Source organism: Octopus bimaculoides, chromosome 2, assembly GCF_046866305.1.
Source record: "Octopus bimaculoides isolate indiv1 chromosome 2, ASM4686630v1, whole genome shotgun sequence".
NCBI lineage: Eukaryota > Metazoa > Mollusca > Cephalopoda > Octopoda > Octopodidae > Octopus > Octopus bimaculoides.
This window is the reverse complement of record NC_142929.1, coordinates 88,386,454-88,395,331: the sequence shown is the minus strand read 5'-3', so window position 1 is coordinate 88,395,331 and position 8,878 is coordinate 88,386,454.

Below are 8,878 nucleotides of genomic sequence, written 5' to 3'. Positions count from 1 at the left end.
ACTAACAAGTATCGTATTCAATGCAAACTACAAAGCAGTATCAACGACAATAACCACAGCCACACCGCAATTTACGTCACAATGATATAATAACAACCCCCAATTAACAACATACCCACACAGCAACAATATGAAAACATCATTGTCAAACATTTTTCGAAATGCATTTATTAAAACTCACACAAAGAAGACAGGAACACGAAACAAAAAAATAGACGTTTTCTACCTGGACCATGATTTAAAGTTTAAATTTTAAACATCTTTCTTCCATCTGCCACCCAAAGAGCAAAAGAGAAATCTAAAACCTCAAAAACCTGGGGCTAATCAAAGTCACAAATATAAACCTGAAACACCGAAGACTTAGCAAATTCTAAGAGTGCAGAGCAAATCGCCACAATTTCTAAAGCTCCAAAAACCTAAGTGACGTAACATTTTACAGACACATCACAATCCTATGCACACTCTCAAAACTCTAAAATGTCTAACTCTTAACACTACAAGCCCACACATCATCCTCTTAATTTACATCAACGATTGAAATCACAACACTCAACCAACGTCTATTAAATCTTTTATATTATCATCGACTTGGGCAAAGCTTTTGACTCTACTGCCTGCTGATTACTCGTGCAAAAATACTCAACATCAAATTCAGAAATGATACAAAGCACTGCTAAGTAAACTACCTGCCTGGTCACCAAGCATATCCAAAGTTCAAGAATAAGATTTATAGCCAACAATTTTCTGAACCGAATACCACAAGGATCCGTCAATTCACTAATTCTTTTAATCTGTAACTACATGATCTCCCCACACTATCTCATACACAGATGATATCACATATTCTCTCACCATTTTTAGGCACTGCTTCACAACTTATCCAACCCTTCTTAAATCACATGGAAAACACGGTTCCAAAACAATCACCACATTCAACATGAAATTCATTGACAAAAAACGACAAAAATAGTAGCAGTCATATACAACTCGCCCACAATATTCACATCATACACAGATAACAAAGCAAATGTAAAAAAGATGCATGCATATATTTAAAACAATCACAAATACCATGTTAAGCTAACAAAAAGAAACAACAATGGTGTACAGATACTATATCAGATATATCATGAACTCTTCCGGTTCAGTCTGAATCCAAATCTGTTTACAACAAATCACAATAAATTACAAAGTGCACAAAACAACAAACTATACATCATCACAGGTTGTACACAAATCACACCTACAGACCATTTACACATAGAAACTCTCACCATCAGTATCTACGAACAATTGTGAGAGTTTAACATCTTCAAACAGTAAAACTTCGCCCCATACATTCATCACCGAAAAAATCGAACTTTGGGTTACGCCTAGTCGTTCGACCAACAGCATACTATAAGACAGCTCGATAAGAGCAAACACGCACGCACACACACACACACACACACACACACACACACACACACACATGTATGTATACGTATGTATAAGTACATATATATATATATATATATATATATATATATATATATATATATATATATATATATATATATATTATTAAATGTATATGCTTTGTGTATTTTCCGGTGGCTGCAAGCGGGTAGCGGAGTATATAACTCTCATGTCGCCGGTGTTAAAACACCTTACAGTCATGGGCAGGCGAGATAGCACCATCAATCCCATTTGGAAGTGATGGACATCGATGTTTCGCCATTTTTGTGGCTTGTCAGCATCACACCTGTCCATGACTCTAAGGTGTTTTAACACCGGCGACATGAAAGTTATATACTCCGCTACGCCATTGCAACCACAGGAAAATACACAAAGAATATACATTATTCTTTTATTCTTTTACTTGTTTCACTTACTTGACAACCAACATCGGTCGTCAAGCGATGGCGGGGGGGGGGGGCAAACACAGACACACAGACACAAATATATATACATATATATACACGACGGGCTTCTTTCAGTTTCTGTCTACCAAATCCACTCGCAGTGGGTCTGAACCCGGAACCATGTGGTTGGAAAGCAAGCTTCTTACCACATGCCTGCCCCTATTAGTATGTGTATTTAATAGTATTTATTATATTAGAGCTACTCTTACTTCATATGTAAATTTTCTCTTAGGTATGCAATTTCCGAGCATACCAGCTCATGATTTTACAAGCCTTGAGCATATAATTCGTCGACTAGGTAGGTGATTCACCTTCAACCCCAGGTGGGTACGTGATGCTGACAAGCCACAAAAATGGCGAAACATCGATATCCATCACTCCCAAATGGGATTGAGTGTGAGTTATCTCGCCTGTCCATAACTCTAAGGTATTTTAACATCGGCGACATGAGTTATATACATTGCAACCATCGGAAAATACACAGGATGCACGCAATAAAAATTTATAGATAATTTATACATTAAATTAATAATTATATATATATATATACATATACTTTTTACTCTTTGACTGTGGCCATGCTGGAGCACCGCCTTTAGTCGAGCAAATCGACCCCAGGACTTATTCTTTGGAAGCCTAGTACTTATTCTATCGGTGTCTTTTGCCGAACCGCTAAGTTACGGGGACGTAAACACACCAGCATCGGTTGTCAAGCGATGTTGGAGGGACAAACACAGACACACAAATACATACACACATACATACATACATACATACATATATATATATATATATATATATATATATATATATATATACATACATATATACGACGGGCTTCTTTCAGTTTCCGTCTACCAAGTCCACTCGCAAGACTTTGGTCGGCCCGAGGCTATAGCAGAAGAGACTTGCCCAAGGTGCCACGCAGTGGGACTGAACCCGGAACCATGTGGCTGGTAAGCAAGCTACTTACCACACAGCTACTCCTATATATACATACATATATATATATATATATATATATATATATATATATATATATATATATATATATATGTGTGTGTGTGTGTGTGTGTGTGTGTGTGTGTGTATATATGTATGTATATAATTATATTAAGGGAGGAGGGCGAAAAACGACCTATCTCCTACATGCTTGAAAATGCCGAGGCACACAGATACTACCGAAAAACTCGGGTACGTATAATTATTTGTATTTATATTTCTCGTGTATTGTGTTGACGAAGGAAAAAAGCTTTTTTGATGGCTTTAATCCAGAAATTGGGCTCAATTCACAATTAACGTGAAGTCTTTTAATATTTTTTCACTCGCCCGACTACCACCTGTGTATATTTTGGAGTTTTTCGGTAGTGTCTCAGTGCCTCGGCATTTTCAAGCATGTAGGAGATAGGTCGTTTTTCGTCCTGCTATCTTAATATAATGATATACATATATACATACATACATACATACATATATATATATATATATATATATATATATATATATATATATATATATATATATATATACATATATAAGCAATGTTAATTCTCTAAATGAAGTATTAACAGTAACTGCACGATAAAGTGCAGTATATTGCCACTTAAGTGTGGCTGACCCCTAGGGGTGGATGTTACTGTTGCTTTTAGCCCCAGGAGGACATCTCCTCCAGCTGGCTTATCGACACACGACTGTGTCCTGTTTGCCAAGGGAAGTTATCCCTCTCACCACGATCTGCAGCACGAACGGATCCGGATTTCAGGGTTATTTCCCTTCGTCGGCGTTCGATAGCTGCCGACCTTGGTGAGAGAGACAAAAACCTGGCAATCTTATATCTACTTTTCCAGTGAAATTCTTCACTGATATCGAAAAGGTGAAAACAAGCAATGTTAATTCTCTAAATGAAGTATTAACAGTAACTGCACGATAAAGTGTAGTATATTGCCACTTAAGTGTGGCTGACCCCTATATATATATATACATATATATATATACATATAAATATATATACATATATATATATATATATATATATATATATATATATATATATATATATATATATATATATATATATATATATATATATAATTATTAATTTAATGTATAAATTATCTATAAATTCTTATTGCGTGGTGACTACCTGATAAAAATCATTAACGTGATTTTATCCTTCTATTCTTATGGAACTAAAGAATAAATTTGCTTTGCTTGAGGCGATTCCAGAAGATATTGACATAGAAGGAAAATGGAAAAACTTCGATAAAGCATTGAACCAGACAGCCAAAGAAGTACTTAGTGGATCGTGATATGCTGATACGCGCCTGGGAGGAATTCTCTTACCGCATTGATGTTGCCTGTGCTGCAGGTGGTGGCCACATTGAACACTTATAAGACAGGAAACAAAAGTTGATTGAGTAAATACTTTTGACTTAGCTGGAGTTTTCTATTGCTTTTCCTTATTTAAAATATTGAGGAGTGTGAGGACGTGCATTGTCGTGGAGCAAAATTAGGCCATCTCTATTCACTCACTTAGGCATTTGAAAGACTTATAACTTGGCATAGAAATCAATGGGTTAGATGAATATAGAGTAGTAATAAAAGATTAAAAAAGTGATGACACAGGAAGAACAATGGTTATATTATGAAGCTATAACTTTATTGGAGATGATATACCACAAGACTATTTGTGTACAGTAGTGCTAGTTAAAGAAAAATCCCTCATATAGTGTTGCTGATAACAGCAATGGACTTTTACTGTAATACCTATTTAAAGCTGGGTCAGCTTCACTGTTTAGAATTAAATATCTTGGTTATGGATAATGTCAGAGTAGGTTAACAGATTCGAATTACTTGGTTGGCTATCCAGTACTATATTGACTTATATATTTGTGCTCACTTGTTCACGGTTCAATTGAAACTATCAGATGTATGCCTATTTACAATGGTCTCTACCATATAGTAACTAAAGGATGGGTGCTGAATTGACAGCACGTCTTTTATTGTCGGTGAAATATATTTTAGTGCATAAAGAAATGAAATAAATACTGACAGAGAGAAAAAAAATAGAGCGGAGAAAGAGAGATACAGAAAGAAAGACAGAGAGATCCCAGTGAAAAAATGTTAGAATCATGCATTCATTTCTTTTTTTATAAATTTTTAAAGAGATAACCAAGATAAAACAGCCGAATGAACCAAGAAAGACTTACTAACAGCAATAAAAGTCAAGGTGAAACAGCTATGGTAATGTCTTTACACTCTCATTAAAATTGAAATCAGGTTATAAGGATACTAAATATTGAAAAAAAAAGTAATCAGTAACATAAAATATGGAAAATTGAGATAATGAGCTAAAGAAGAAGAATTTCTGGAAATGGTCAACACAATGTAATAGGAAAATAAAGTGGAAACAATGATGTAAAAAATAAGCAGAGAAGGAGATATGAGTTCTGCAATCTCTCAGTCGTTAATCTGCAAGAGAATAATTGAAAATAGCCAATAGAGCAAACTAACGAATAGTGGGGAGAGAGGGGAAATTGTTATGAACAAAATATAACCTTTTGATACAATTTACGCTTGGCTGAAGGGGTAAATGCGAACAATAAAGGTCATAAAATTACAGGACTAATTTGGAACTATTAGAACAATAAAAGAACTGAAAATGTAAGCGATGTAACGAAAATACGATAAATATACAAATGGCTCCAAGAATTAATTAGAGGAAATCTTTAAGCGTAGAGCAAATGTTTATGTGTGTATGTATGTGAGTGTCTGCGGTCAATTGTAGACAAAAATGGTAGTTGTCCACAAGCTTTGATGATAGTCAAGTTTTCTTTTATAAAGAAAACTGTAGTGTCATCGATCATGTGAAAGAGGATGTCTATAAAAAAAAAATAAGGAGAAAGACGAGGAATTGATACGAATGCTTGTAACAGAACACAAAAATCTAGTAGTCCATTTATTTCACAAAAACAAGTTTTCAATAATCACATTTTTCCCAGCAAATAACACGTTTTTTGCACAATTTATAAACCATTACATACCATGAAGAAAAATAAACTGTGTGTTGTCAACAATAATTGTAGTTTTCTAACCATCACTGCTACACATAGCACAATCATAAGTTCTATCTCCAGAGCTAATTAGGTTACATGACAGAACTAACTAAAATCTCCAAGTTCTTGTCTCCAACACTGACAGCCACACTGATAATTCAACTGCTTTTCGCAGAACAGATTACACAACAAAGGTTTTGATTAAATGGCTATAGTTCTGAAACAAAATATTAAGTACATTAGTCAAGTACTGGTTGATATAATCAATTGCAGGACGATGTGACTTGTGTATGATGGCACACTACCGCTCATTAATGACAGTTGTTTATTGACTGAAAACAAGAACAGTAATGGTAACAACAATGAGCACAATAGTAAGGGCAACCTTTCTAACAAGGAGAATACCAATACACACAACAACTGCGGCAGCAGCAACAACAACATCAGAAACAGTAACAACAGCTGCAACAACAAGAATAAAAATGACAACAAAAGATGGTATGAATGACATCACGGACAAACAACGGTTTGCTGGGATGGTGTCATAAAGTCTTGTGAGTAGATTTGGGGAACAGAAACTGAAAGAAGACCATATATGTATGTATGTCATTCAATTTCATTTCAAGATTTCTTGCTAATAGAGAAAGAGCCGGTTTCTAATCTTGATCCAAAACTCCTTCATTGGAATTTCACCAATATCAACAGGGTATTTTTGCATGCATATGTGCGTGTGTGCCGTATTTGTTGTCAGTGCACGTACAGATTTGTATATTTTCTTTTATGTATTCTCATGCATATAGTTGAACGTCTAGACACGCGCATATATACTTAAATAGTAAACTTCTGAAAAGTTTTACACATTGTATGTATATGCACATGTCACCGATATTTTCAACCGAGACTTTACAACCGTATTTGATTCTTCACGTGCTTCAATTCTGTGTGTATATATATATATATATATATATATTTACTAGATTGCTGACATGTATTGGTAGTTTCTTTCAGTGTGTTGATAATGCCATTTTCTCTTATTAATAAACCTGTCGGCATTCTTGATGACAGGGGTATGCTAGTTACAAAATAAACAACTATTTGCAAGAGTTCGCATTTTCAAGCAAACAGATCAACAATCACATATTTTTCAAATTTACTTTGTACATAGAACGGGAATCAAGCAAGATATTTTTGAGTTGAACATGTAACACAAAAGAATTTGCTGACTTAAATTCCACTGATGCAACCATAGATTCAGAAAAGGAGTTCAAAGTATTCACAAAATATAGACTATGCATACACCTACTGAGAGACGCAAATGTATGTATGCCTGTATCAATCTATCTCTTTCTTTACGTATGCATTTCCACGCTTGTTCATATATGTTTTATACCTTACAAAATGTATGTATGTATGTATGTATGTGCGTATGCATGTATGTCTCTTCTATTTTTTAATTATTATAAATCTTCTGCTGAGGAGAGACCGGTTTCCAACAAAGATACAAGGCCCCATCATTGGGATTTAGTTAACACTGACAAATTCACATTTGGAACTTGAGAAAAGTCATGCATATTTTTACTGTTCCACTCACAGATTGCACTTGTAATGTACGAATCAGCCGGTGAATTTCCTTTTCTGAAAATCCCAGTTTTTCCAGATTCTCATTTAAGCATTTACTAACAAAATCTAGTGCTCCAATTATTATTGGTTTGAATATGAATTCATAGTTTGGATATAGAAACTGGAGGTTTCAAAGCAGTTGTCCATAGATATCCTCTTTTTCTTTGATTTTTAAAGAGATATTCATATCTGCAGGACAGCTGACCTCCATGATTTTATATACCTTTGCCCCTCTGTCCCAACCAACAATAACCGGCCTGTTATGTTTACATTTGACAGAAGTTTTGATGGGAATATTCCACCAGTATTCCTTGAGTTGGTGTTTATGAATGTATTCCATAACAGAAGGTTTTCTAATTTTATTTCAAGACAGGCATTTTTGCGGATGACATTGTAAATTGCTTTAGCAACAATATCGTGTCGCATAGGGAGGTAGTACCGTGTATGTATGTATGTATGTATGTATGTATGTATGTTAGTGCATGAAATAATTTTGAGAATTCGTCTGAATTTTTTTTTTTTTTGGAGGCCATCTTGTACATAACGATAAAATACAAATTGTATTTTATGTGATCATCATAGTTATTGCTAACCTAATCATAGTTTTATTGCTTATAATGTGACAACAATAAAGATTAATCCAATAACCTACTTTACTCCTATAAACCTAAAATTGAGCTCATACTGTTCTGTATTTAATATAGTACCAGAACAAGAAACTATGAATAGAACTTTAAAAGTGATAACGATTTCTTACACAGGCATAAAGCCAAAAATTTGGAGGCGGTAAGTATACTTTATATTCTTTTTTACTCTAGGCACAAGGTCCGAAATTTTGGGGGAGGGGGCCAGTCGATTAGATCGACTCCAATACACAACTGGTACTTGATTTATCGACCCCAGAAGGATGAGAGGTAAAGTCGACTTCAGTGGAATAAGTGTACTTTATATTACCGACCTCACGACCTTGTAAGGGTGAAAGGCAAAGTCTACCTCAGTGGGATTTGAACTAAGACAGTGCTTGCATTGTTATCCATCTAGTCATTCAGCAGATAAGTCAATCAGTCGGCTGTTATGTGAAAAGCCGTATATTCACCGTCTGAAAAGGGAGTTGGCTCGTCCCAGTACATTTTTGGACAACCACCTTTATTTCGATTCATTTTTCTAGTTCCAACATTTTTTTAAAAACTTTTTGCTGTCAGCTAAAGCATGCCAACAACTTCATCATTCGCTCCTTATCATCACATGACAGTAATGTGGAACGGCTGAGAGAGAAGTGGGGGCTTTCCGCTTCCTGGT